Genomic DNA, 13,384 nt, shown 5'->3' with positions numbered 1-13,384 from the left:
GTTTTTGTCACACCTAACCTCCTGTAATAAACTTCACTTAATTCTATGCCACCGAGCGTCCGAGTTTTGTAGTCACTTGGGTCCACTCCCTCGTTTCTGGCCGCACGGCGATGACAGTGTTGGTGATATCATTATAACAAAAAATGAGGGGATATGATCCACCTGCACTGGATAATAATAATGATCATTGCTACATGTAAGGACGCATGACACAGCATGAAAACAGATAAAAGTATCACTGTGGTAACGATGTATGCTAAAGTAAAGAAACAACTGATGCTGTGAAACTGAAAATTTTCTCCCCCTGAAATACAGCTGAGCAGACATTTCAACACTTCCTCCTTTTTAAACATTTCTATATTTTATATCTAGAAATATCAAAACCAGTGCTTGAATATCGATACTGAAATTTGCATGAACAGCATACAAATAACAAATCTGTTTAAAAAAAATCTATTAAAAAAACATCTATTTTCCCTCTTCATTTTGTTACCACAAAACAAACCTAAACAGCAACGATAATACTAATAACCCCTGCTCATGTGTAAACTAAGGCATGACTTGATAACAGCAGAGAACTAATGAGAAAGGTTCACTAAGTCTGTTTACATGTAGTACAGCCATTATTACTGAGTGAGAGCGGCTTGACGAAAGTCATCAAAGAAAAGGAGTAAACTAATGCAGTCATCACAAAGGTCTGTTAATTTCACCAAATAATTTATTAATCCATCATTTCGTTACATGGTGGAGGACAATACTAATGTACTGTAGTTTAATACATTATTAGTACCACTCAGGATTTACAAATGTAACTTTCTGTTATCACTGTTCAACAATCAGCTGGTCAGTCAGAGGACATGAAAATATGGTATGAAAATAACAAAAATGTTAAAGTCGGGTTTTCAGCAGCAACTCTGAGATCCTTCCATCGTTTCATTTCTCTCAGTAAAAATATTTTGAGCTCCTTTTTTGTTTTCCTGTGATGTAGACTGATGGTTTTTAGTTTCTTTACAATTTAACTGTGAAAGCTACAGGAGACAGATTAATAACATCTACACTCATCAGGGCAGTAAAAAAGGCATTGAGAACTAAAAGGCTGATCAGACCTGTCACACACCGGAGAGTCGAAGCTGATAAATACTGTGAACCATCTTTGGTCTGGAACCTGTTTTGTTTTTAGAGGAAACAAATCTGCATTTAAAGATGTTCAGGTGACAAAAGAAGCTCGAATTATCACAGCGGTCTGTGCAGCTTTCAGGAACAAACACGTCAATGCAGAAAACATGTTCTTCAGGTTTTATCTTCTTCTTTTTCACATTATGAATTATTTTCAAAGCAGCTTTACACTTTTCTTAAACACATCTCGTATTCAACGTGTACTTTATCAGATACCCATGTTTGACCATCCGTGTTTAAACAGGTTTAGTTTCTTTGAACATAAAACTGGATGCGTAAACATACAAATGAACTACTTGTTTTGGTCACATGACCGTCATGTGTAAAGTGTTTAAATGCATTAATCTCCACATTTAAGCATGAAATCATCATATTTAGACGTCTCTCACACAATCACCAAGTTTTCTCTGCAGCCGTTCAGCAGTTGACAAAAACAAACAGGATCAAACCCAAACAAGGGTTGAGTCATGTGCTTTCCTGAGTCATACAGGAAACTCTGGAGGTCAAAGGTCACTGTACAAAAGCCAACAGTCTTCACCGAGTCTGAGCACCAAACCTGCATGTAAAACATCTAAACTGAGCCTTCACAGAAGGTAAAACATTCACTCTGAATCTCTTTGAGCTGGAAAACATCTCTAAAGGCTAAATATTCATGAGGTCACCAATAACTGCTCCGTGCTGCACGCCCGAGTCATAAATACACACAACTATCACACTGCTGTAGGTGTGTGTGACAGTAACACCTGTATGACCAGAGGGCGGCACAGCTCTTTGAAAGGAAAGTCACTGAGAAAAATAATTAAAAAAAAATCTTATTGATACACATAATAACACACTCTCCTGCCATGGAAAACATGGCAGTCATTTTTTTATTTTATGCTGTAATTTTCTCTTTTATCTTCACTCTAGCACAGACCTGAAAACCTTCCAAAACAAACTAAACACTCAACAGAATGTGAATAAAAAGCTCCAAAACATCTGGGTCTAAAACATCTGCATACACGTCCTGCAGACTGGGCTGCTCTTCAGTGCAATACCAATTTGTACCACAAGACGGCGCACTGACTCAACATCAACTTTATTTGGGCAAGTAAGCCATAAAGACCACCTTCTATTTTATAATAGTGGCCTGAAAAAGGTAAAATCTTCTAGGGTAAATGGGATTCAGGCTGAACAAAGAAAAACTTCAAACTTCTGCAAGCAACATGTAAATAAACAAAAACATTGCTTTAAAAAAAAAAAAGTCCAAAAGTTCAAGACTTTGAAAGGTTGACTATTTTTACTTAATTAATCAAATAATTATTTTTTAAATAATTGCATCAAACCAGTTAGTAAAATTTAAAAACCACACTGAGGAAAATATCCGTACATTAAAATTAAAGCACGACTCACTGCAGTTTTTCTCGAGGGTTGTATGACTGGGGCCTAATTTACAAAATGAACCATGTTACATTGGCAGTAATACCCTGGTTTTGTGCACGTGCATGTGAAATACATGTGAGCGTGAGCATGTGCTCATTTGGATTTGATCAGCTGGTCTCTAAACACCCTCTCCTCGACGAGAAGCCCAGGCTCAGGACCAGTGATGGACATTAGATTTACTGGAATTGGAATGCAGTTTTTCACCCTAAACCAAAGCCAAACAACCACTATCTTCATGTGCCTCCCCTCGCCAGCTGAAAGCTCCAAGGCCGAACCTGGAACAACAATTCAAGAAGACTGTGTATGACTCTGCGCTGTCCTCCTGCTCCTCAAGCTCACCTGCATTGGCTGGGAGATTGTTGACTTTTGCTTAAAACTGTGTGAAATGCACTCTCTCTCGAGTTGGACACAGGATACACACACACACGTACACACACACACACACACACACACACACACACACACACACACACACACACATATATACACGCACACAGACACAGATAGACATTCACACCCACTCCCCCCATCCAAATGCCTTCAATGCTGCTTACTTCCACCTGATGCAGTCAGGCGGGTCTGTGTCCAGAGCCAGGTTTTCAGCTGCAGGACCGGATGGCTGATGGCCCTAAAAATGTAATGATCACAACATCAGCTCAGCAGTGGAGCCTTATTTTATTCATATGTATTAGTTCAATAGAAAAAATCAAACAAAAAACTCTAATATCAGGTATTTTTACATTTGAAATCCTACACTAAGGGATAATAAAATATGGTTATCTATCTTTTTTAAATGTATTTGTTCCTAAACTTTTTGCTGTAGCATTCATTTATCATGAATATTTGGTCCTTTGCCCTGTCATCTGAAAATGTCTCAAATCAAAAGAGAAACATAAACTTGGAACTTCGTAGGTTAAGAATAGTAAACTGTCGTCTCTTCTTCTGGGTCTTGTGTTTATAAGAAGCTTTTGTTTAGAAGTCTGACATAAAGCAAACCTCTATGCTTCTTTTTTGACCCAGAGAGAAGCTAAAAGGCCTTTCAGTAGATAAAAATAAGCCTGTGACAGAATAGACAGTAGCCAGTAACACTCTTTTACACAAATGTAAACTGCTCAGAAGAACACAGAAATAAATATTCCTTCTTGATGAAAATGCATCACTGTGTTTCTTTGCAGGTCTGAATTTATTTGATGTTTCTTCAAAATGTGTCTATCAGACAGCATTTTATTCAAAGACACAAACACTGCTCTGCTGCTCAGCAGCTTGAAAGTTGACAAGTCATCAGCTGAAGTTGTTGCAGATTTGACCTACACTGTGTATTTTAACACACGATGGCAGCTCTGCCACAAAGTTGTTGCAAAGTAAAAATGACAGAGAGAAGGCTGCAAACACAACACAAGAGTCAGACAAGGAGCACAGTGGAAATTTCACTTTGAGCTCTGTTTGCACAGTTTTATTTGATCTGTTTCTGGTGGAATAATAGAAACACTCTGAGAGAGAAAACCTCCACCCAGGCCGCTCAGTCTCTGGGCAGTATGTACTTTTAGGGAAACATGACAGAGTATGAGTATGCAATGAATAAGAGGTATTGATTTATAAATACTACACTATATTTTTAACTAACTAGGCAGCTTATTCTCCTTCTCCTGACAATACTTTCTTTCTTTAAAGGTTTAAGACATTTTAGGGTCAACATAAAAGAAAGGCAGATGTGAAATGTAAAATTGAGGTCAGAGGTCAAATGTGACATGATATTTTCTATTTATTGACAAAACACAAACTTATAAGAGTCATAATTTCTAAGTCATAAGTCTTTTTGTCAGTTGTTGCATATAAATTTTTACATTGACCATGAAGCATACGCTGGATGTAAGACAAACTTTAATAGATTGTTAACATGACACCACTCGACACCCCCACAAAGTTTAATCAGGATTCATTCACAACTTTTCAGTCTATTGTGTTTAGAGTCACAATGACTTGCATGCATCTATGCAAACACACTGCCTTTAAGAGTCTTCAAAAAAGTTGACATTTCAATACTTTCCCCGTGTTTTTAGACATTTTTAGGTTTCATGTCTTGCAGTATCACAAAATTATTAAGCCTTTCAAAACAGGATAACAGTGTGTTCACCTGCAGTGTTGACAGAAAGTAGATTTTTTTTGTTATCTCTTCATCCAGCTTTTGAAAGACATATTGGTTTTGCTCATCATTAGCAATGATTAATCTATATTTGCTGGGTTTTAAACAGGTTCTGATGAAACCAAATTAATGTTTACAAAGGGCTATATCATTTAATTATTTTTAAAATGTTGAACAAACATAAAGTAATTTAAAGAGGAAGTACCATTACTCGTGACAGCAGGGTTAAGTGGTTTAACACAACAAGATAGAGAAGAGGAAGAGTTTATTGTGTACCATAACAACACATGTTCTAAATTTCTAAGAGTAAGGGAGGAGAGACTGCAGCATTACACAAGCAATAAGTAAAAGATGCCGGCTGTGAAGTCCATTACAAAGTTATAGTTTATTTTATGAATACAAAAGAATGAATAAATGAAAAAGCAAAAACCTGCCCCAGCCTCACTCTTCATAGCCCGACGATAAAATATTTAACAAACCAAGTCATACTGAGAAGCCGGCTGTGTGCCATTTTGGAAAGGTCCTTTTACTAACTGAGAGAACCATCACACAGATGCTACCGCTCCAAATCTCAAATTTTTTGATGTGATTTATGTATTTATATTTTATATTTGAGTAAACCCAATAATATACAAATACCAGCTCATAGAAAACCAAAATTTTAACATAGTGTTTCATGAGTCATAATGAATACGAGCTACAGGTCAACATTTAATGCAGCTGCAGAACAACATCAGTCAGCTTTGTATTGTTACTTAATCCTACTGACTTCTGTGCCCTTTACTCCTGATGATATCTGTCTTCACTTCATCACTTCCTCTTCAGCTTATTTGTTTTCCTTTTAATTTTGCATTCAGTATTTTAGTGATCTCTCAAAAATGTTTTTTAACTGAGTAACTGACCTTTGACATAAGCCTGTCAGTGTTATTATGAATACAACATTAATATACACATACAGTATATTTGTTCTTAGCTTTAGCACTTATTGGGAATCTTGAGCTTCAGAGCATCACCCTGTAACCATAGTTACACACCGTCAACTGTGTCTACGAGAGGCCCGAAGCGACATGAGCACAGCGTGCATGATTTCGTGTTACAGGGTGACGTATTGGTTGGGATTTCTCTCAATAATCCTTTATGAATGTGTTTTTCAGGTGAATTATGAGATGTTTGTGTGGCACAGGGAGAAAAGGTGTGAATCTCTCATTCACCGACAGGAGTTTTTACCTGAGGCATGTCCTGTTTCTGCATCAGCAGCAGCAGCTTCTTCTCCACCTCCTTTTTTTCATGCATCACGTCTTCCTCTTTTTTTCTTCTTAGAAACACTGTTGGAGTGCTTTAACCACCACCACATCAGCCTTCTTTGCAATAAATAATTATGTTAAGTTACACCCGCTGGATGGATGCTGCGCTGTGATTGGCTCTTAAGATTAGGATAAGTTGGTAAGACAGGGACAGAAGTGTCTCAGATGTGACTTTGCCTGAAACAGATATCTGAAAAATCCTGTCCTGAAAAAAAAACATTTATTTTACAAACAATTAAAAAAAACATTTAAAAACAGACTAACGACTCACCTGGCTGCAGGTAAGAAACACTTAAGAAAGCTCAATTTGGTTTTGTTATATAAACAGTGTAATAAGTGTTTCACATGTGTGCCATGGTTTTACTCTGGTTTAAGGACATTTGGCGATAGTCTCCAGACACTGATTTTCCACTAAAACTGAATCATTTTGGGGACAAACAGAAAACAGCAAAGGTGAGTAGGAACCACATTTGAGTTTTATTCAAAACAGTTTTTATTCTATTTTAAATAATGACATTTAACATTAATCTGACATTTGAAGTGTCTCAAATCCAGCTCCAAATGTGGACAACTGTCCATGCAAATCAGGATCAGCTGATCTTAAATCACTCAGTGGAAGATGTTTTGGTAACAGCCACTTAAATGTATTTATGCTCCACAACAAAAAACTCTGGGTTTGAATGAGCATGCTGGCTGAGTGAGGGGTTTCTGGAGGTCCTGAGGAAGAGGAGGACATTTTTACATTAAAGCCATATTTACACTTTTTCATCAGAAGGCAGAGTTCTCCTTTCACCAAATCTCAGCATTGATTAGTAGGATCTCTACACATGTTTTTATTTTGTCTTTACTGTGTGGATGATAAATGAACTACTGATATATGGTGTATACAGATTACTGAATGAGTGAAGAAAAGCTGATGTGAGAAACAGCCTGTGTAGATGTCAATACCTCTTCTCTGTTATAAAACTCTGTGTACAGATGGCTGTTCTCTGGTGGATCACTGTGACGATGGTCTTCTGTCTGTCTGCTGGACGTTTGGCTGAAATAGACTTAAACCGGCTCGCAGGACTTGCAAAGCAGATAAGGACAAATATCAAGTATGGGTAAGTCAGCATCATCTAAAGTCTCTGAAACTAAATATTTTATTATTATTTGTTTTCATGTGCAGTCAGGGCTGTTTGGTAAGCTCAGCAGAGCTTAGCTTTGTAATAAGGTGGTGACATATGGTTACAGGCAGAGTTATTATAGTTAAAACTAAACTAAAAACTAAGACTAGATGTGAAAAAAACTAGTTCGAAATAAATTAAAAATAAAGAACTATGATTAGTTCTTGATGATTTTGTGAATTTGGAAAATGACTAGCATAAAATCAAAATATAGAGGAAGCATCTGTAATGATTTCCCTACATCCTCCATTCAATAATAACTAAAAAAAAAACAATGCTCTACAGATTTCTTTATACAGTTTATCACCTTGTAATGATGTGTCTCTGTAATTATTGTTCCTCTGATAATTTATTTATCCTCTCAGTTCTTATTTCCTGCTGCTCGTTGTCTTTTCACTCTGTTTTTTCTTGTATGGAAAGTTCTACATAAATAAAGCTGAGATAAGAGAGCAGAGATATAGAGAGGACTACAGCTTCATCCAGTCTGGCTTTGTTTCTGGGGACGTTTAGCACACCGCCTTCCAGGGCTGAAAATAATGTTATTATTATTATAATGATATATTTTATATATATTATATATCTTAACTTTGCATCACTTAATTCTTGTTTTATTGTTCTTTAAGCAAAGGGAATTTCCCATAATATTGCTGTCAACAACAACAGTATTAATATGTAATAACACACATCTGACATGTATGTTAGCCATTTTTATGAGCTGTCATAAAGCCCTCTATACACAATTTTAATGTGTGTGTGTGTGTTCCTTTTTTTGTGTGTGACAGGTACAACATTGAAGGAATGTATGCCGTGGCTGTAAGTATTCCAAAGGATGAAAACCAAGTTTCCTATGCCCTCACAAAGGTGATGCCAAACCAACAGACACAATGGAACGATGGCATCCTCAGGACTCCTAGACTTGTGGTAGCCCAAATAAAACACGTAACCCTCGTCCACCGAGTAGACCGTATACTGAACATGCTGAGTGGCGTGTTCTGCAGAATCTACAGGATTTCGGTAACGATGGTGATTTGTTGGTCTTCTTCTCTCATGCCTCTCCATGTTATGAAAGGTGTGCAAATCCAAATGGAAACTTAGGGATCACTGGTGGGCTCAGCAGTCTCTTTAATCGACCTGTGTGGGGTGCAAAGGCGTTTGTGTTTAACACTTTGTTTAGGCCTCATGGGGGAACATTAATTCAGACACGATAAGTATGGCCCTGACAAATATTAGAACCGCCATTGGTCGCCATAATATATTTCGCTGTTACAGGCCTGATAATGGTGATTTCCGTTGCATCAAATGCTTCAGTAGTGATCAAATTGACCCAAACTGTATCTCATAATGCACCAACTCATTTATGCAACAAGGAACGTTTTTAAAAATAAGTGAATAAACAAATGTTTTAGAAGCTGAAGTATCTACTCATTCACTTTCTTTCTCTAACATGGAATTTACTGTCTGAGTGATGAATAAGCCATTTAAGGTCCAGCTAGGTTTATATTTGTCTTTGCTAACTGATACAAACCATAAATCGCTATTTTTATTCTCATTTTTAAAGTAATGCAGCTCAGTTTAGAGGGAATCGTCCCAAAACCTCTGACGATAATCGTGCTGAAACTGATTTGACTGTTACAAATTTATATTGAATGGCTCAAATAGAATTTTACCGCTTAAACAGGCAGAGCCATAAATCCCAGTGAACCTGGAGAGCACCATTTATGTGCTTTTTCACTCACTGTTCATGTTTATTTGACTCCCGAGGATTAGAACAAACAACCAGAAACTAATTACATACATAAGATTCACCTTCAACTTTACACACGATTAGTAAATATTATCAAATATAATTTGTTTTGTTAACAGTAGATTATTTACTGAAGGTCAATCATCCATCAGTTTACCATTTATTAAGAATAACTGCTGTGAAGTGAGTGTTCCTTTTGAATGTGTTTGTTGGTGCTTTTATTTTGAATGTTTGCAGCTTCACTTTGAGTGACACCTGGAGCTGAACCTGTAACGTTCAGGTTAACTGAAGAGAAAGTTAACAGAAAACTGCAGTCTGTATTTACATCGTTTTAATGGAGAATAGATGTTTTTACATCATTTGCGTCTTTAAAGCCTGATGAAATCTTCTCTGATTAAAGCTTTGCTCAGCAAACATTCACGTCTCAGTGTGTCAGTCATTTCAAACCAGCTTTAACCTTCACAGTGTCACTGAGCCTGTCTTTCTGCAGACTGCTCTTACAACAAGTACGATAACTTTCTTAATGTTTTATTGTTCTATGTTATATTTCTAAAAACCACACGTATAGACAGATCGTTTTTAAGTAACCAGTACACAACAATGATAGTAAAACCACAGCGTTGCTTCATCGTCTTCCACTTCTCGTTTATTTTCTGAACTAAAAATCACCACCTGCAAATTCAGCTTCCTGATCAAACTTAAATGGTATGAATATTCAAAATATGCTGCATCAGTAAAATCATACAAGAAACATAAAAAGCACCTGCAGTGGGTGTTCCTCTTTTTATTCGTTAATTCATTCACTAATATTATTGTGCTGAAAGTATATTTTAATGCACTAGTAAAGTGTTTTAGTTCATTGTGAAGATGCTGTAGTTGATTATTTCTATTTTCTTTGTGTATTTCACAAAATTTAATGTGAAATGAGGTTTTACTCTATCAGGGCTCGCAAAATTACAAAATCTCTGGTAGCCCTTCGGGCAGGCACTCTTCAGTTTTTGGTAGCCCAAAATAAATTTAAGTAGCCCGAATAAAAAAAGAGAGCAATTTTTTAATGTTTTGTTTCTTTTACAATATTATACATTAAAGTATAATATTGTAACGGAAACAAAAATTAATCAGAAAAATGTTAAAATACAAATCACAACAACAAAAATTACAATCATCAACTCAAATACTTGGTTCTAATTGAACAGAAATTTCTATGAACTTGTAAGAACTGTGTAGAACATGAATCAGTCTGTGTCAGATCCTAAATCTGAAATTTCCACTGAAGTCAAGGGTAAGGGGTAAGTGGAACCAAGATCGAGGCCATTTGCTTTTTGAAGTTTGCAAAGACTGCTAAATTTTGACAATGGTGGTTCACTCTTTGCAACATAGTACGCTTTTGAAAGATTTTTCAGGACTTCTGCTTCTGCTTGGTTTATTTTTAGTATGTTTTTTTGCAATTGCTGTTTGTTCTGGGAAAGATATTGCAGACTGGGCAATAATGCATTTCTTGCATTTCTCAAGGGTTCTGATGGGGTCTTTCTTAAAATTACTGGTCCCAGTTACAAAGGCGCTTGGCGACTCAGATATCGAGGGAAACTCACGACACACCTGGCAGAACATCATGTTATTTAGCTCGTCATATTCCAGCCACATCTTTTGTCCATGAAACCAAAAAAGCTGAACTTTCTTTTTGCCTCATAGTCTGATTTGTCATAACTTTTCCGTTTTGTGGTCGGCTTTTCTTTGGTTGTCCCTTCTTCACCCTGACCTGTCTTATTTGGCTCAGCAGAACTAAAATACCGGCGTAAATCCTGCTGCTTTTACACACGTACTTACATAACGGTCAGCGATTCTCTGCGCAATCAACCTCTCACATGTTTAAGCTTGCTGTGGGAGATTTCACTTGTCACGTTTGAATAGTAAGCTAATAGTAGGCATAAGATGATGCCAGAGGAATTGGTGCGCAATTAATCGTCACTCACCAATCAGTGCTGCCGCTCTCTACACACAGTTCGCACGATTGCAAAGTGAAAGTGAAAGCAAAAACCAAGCGCAAATTCAAAGGCGATTTCAATATGTCACATATTGACAGTGGCTCATCTATGCCAATAACATAATTACTCAGCTACATTTGTGAAAGAAAATGCAAAAGCATTGACACATATTTTTCCTTCCTATGATAGCCCCACGGGCAGGGCTGAGATAGATTTTGGTAGCCCGACTGGAAAAATCGCTAGCCCCGGGATGTCGGGCTAGCGATTTTGCGAGCCCTGTCTATGATGGCTTTTGATGGTCAAATTTAAAGAATAAATATTTGTTCGAGTCACTGTGGAACATACACATTAATTCACTAACATTAACATTAAACACTAAAGTGTTAAACATTAAAGTATTGTATACACTTTACAACTGTGTTATTGTCATGATGGGCTGTGTGGCAGGCAGGCAGGAGTGGTGGATCAAAAGTGCAGGACTCTTGGAGACGGGATTCAACCTCAAAACGCAGCTTTTATTGCTGGAAAAAACCCTCAATAACTTAAACTCACCAAAACAAAAACAAAACTCAGAACATCGGTACTACGGATGGAATTGGAACAGAGAAACTAAACAGGAACAGGAGCCAAAACACACGGCAAGTAAAAGGTACGACATGACAGAGAACAAAGGAAAACCCAGGGCTTGTATACACAGGGAATGGGAAACAGGAGGGAGACACAGCTGGGTGAAATTAGGGCTAACGAGACAGGAGGGAAGTAAAACTTAACACACTGACATCAGACATAAACCTTCAAAGTAAAACAGGAAACAAGAAACAATCTACAGCGACGCGGACTTGACAGAGAGAGACAGACTTGACAGAAAATATAACCCGTAACACAAAATCAAACCAGCACAACTCAAGAATCAGAACATAAATCATAATCTAGAAAAACACCAAAGCATAAGAAACAGAAAAAGCTGGGTCAAAATGACTCAGAACTGTGACAGTCATGAGGGGAATTTAAGATATCCAGCAAAGAAACCTTGCATCACATTACTTTCATAACTGATTAATATTGTGGTTTCTTTTGTTTTACCTCATTGAATTTCTTTAAATATATAACTAGTTGACAAATGAGAGGACAAAGACAACCCTCTGACTCCTTCAGTGAGGCCATACGATGGCTCTGCTTTATTGTTGAATCGGGCTTGGCTTGTGTTACAGGTGCCAGGTTGCAGCACTGATGGAGTCATGAAAACAGAAAATGATTAGACATGTTGTGCTGTTGTTGAATACTCCATCATTATAAAGGAGGAGCGTGGAGCGTGTGGCTCTGACTGCGACTGTCAGGCCAAAGCTTTAGTGAAATAAAGAGTCTGGATTATTTTAGATTCCTCAGATGATTAAACTATCCATCCATCCATCCATTCGCTTCCGCTTATCCTTTCCAGGGTCGCGGGGGGCGCTGGAGCCTATCCCAGCTGTCATAGGGCGAGAGGCGGGGTACACCCTGGACAGGTCGCCAGTCTGTCGCAGGGCCAACACACAGGGACACTATTCACTGATAAATTTCTGCGTTCTTCTGAGCAGCTCACAGCACCTACATGCCTGCATATGGATAAAACACTGTAATTGGTTGCAGTTTATTCTACCACAGGATTATTTGTATCTGCTGAAAAGCCTCTTGGTTTGTAGCTGAGCCACCCGGGGAAGAGGAAGTGCAACCTGTGCTTTAAGCCTGAAGTCGTTCATTTAACAAATGTCTTGTTTTATGTTATCAGCACGCAGCAGAGAGTTCACAAGAAATACAGAGGAAGAAAAAACTGTGGAAATTCCACTTTGTGCACTTCCTCTTTGTGCATGACACAATTTTTATATGATCCACCTGTACTGGAATAATAGTAATAATCATCATTGCTACATGTACGTACACATGACACTGCATTAAAACAGATGAAATGTAGAGTCACTGTGGTAATGACACAAGAAAAAAAAGAAACCTGAAACCCTGAAGTACAGCTGCCTTTAAGAGCAGACATTTCAACACTTGCTCCTTGTTCTTAAACATTTTTAGGTTTCATATCTTGAAACATCAAAATCCGTTCTTTGAATATCGACAGATATTGAAATTTGTATAAACAACCACAATCTATTTTCCCCTCTTCCTTTTGTTGCAATAAAACAAACCCAAACAGCAATAATAATAATACCAATATCTCCTGCTCATGTGTAAACTAAGTCACGACTTCTCTTATAATCTCCAATAAACATAATAAAGTTGGTGACTTTAAAGAAACCAAAGGAAGGAAGGCTTAAATGTATGAGAGGAGATTTCCAGAGAAAAATACAAAATAAAAACAGACTGATGAAGATGTTGTGACCAAGATGTTTTAGAGCCACAAAAATGTCATTAAATGAACAATAAAAAAAAAAGACACACACTAGTGTGTCTTTTTT

At 37.3% G+C, this 13,384-nt stretch overlaps 1 long non-coding RNA gene across 1 annotated transcript; it reads left to right on the top strand.

The window, feature by feature from the left end:
* The first annotated feature begins 6,214 nt into the window (after positions 1–6,214).
* Positions 6,215–9,363, top strand: LOC120435819. Its single transcript, XR_005609940.1, has 4 exons — positions 6,215–6,326; positions 6,421–6,498; positions 7,024–7,148; positions 7,994–9,363. It is a non-coding gene; the product is annotated as an uncharacterized LOC120435819 (long non-coding RNA).
* The last annotated feature ends 4,021 nt before the right edge of the window (positions 9,364–13,384 follow it).

This window comes from Oreochromis aureus, linkage group 22 (genome assembly GCF_013358895.1).
Source record: "Oreochromis aureus strain Israel breed Guangdong linkage group 22, ZZ_aureus, whole genome shotgun sequence".
In the NCBI taxonomy this organism is placed as follows: Eukaryota; Metazoa; Chordata; class Actinopteri; order Cichliformes; family Cichlidae; genus Oreochromis; species Oreochromis aureus.
The sequence above is the reverse complement of the archived record's forward strand: the minus strand, read 5'-3'. Positions and strand labels throughout refer to the sequence as shown.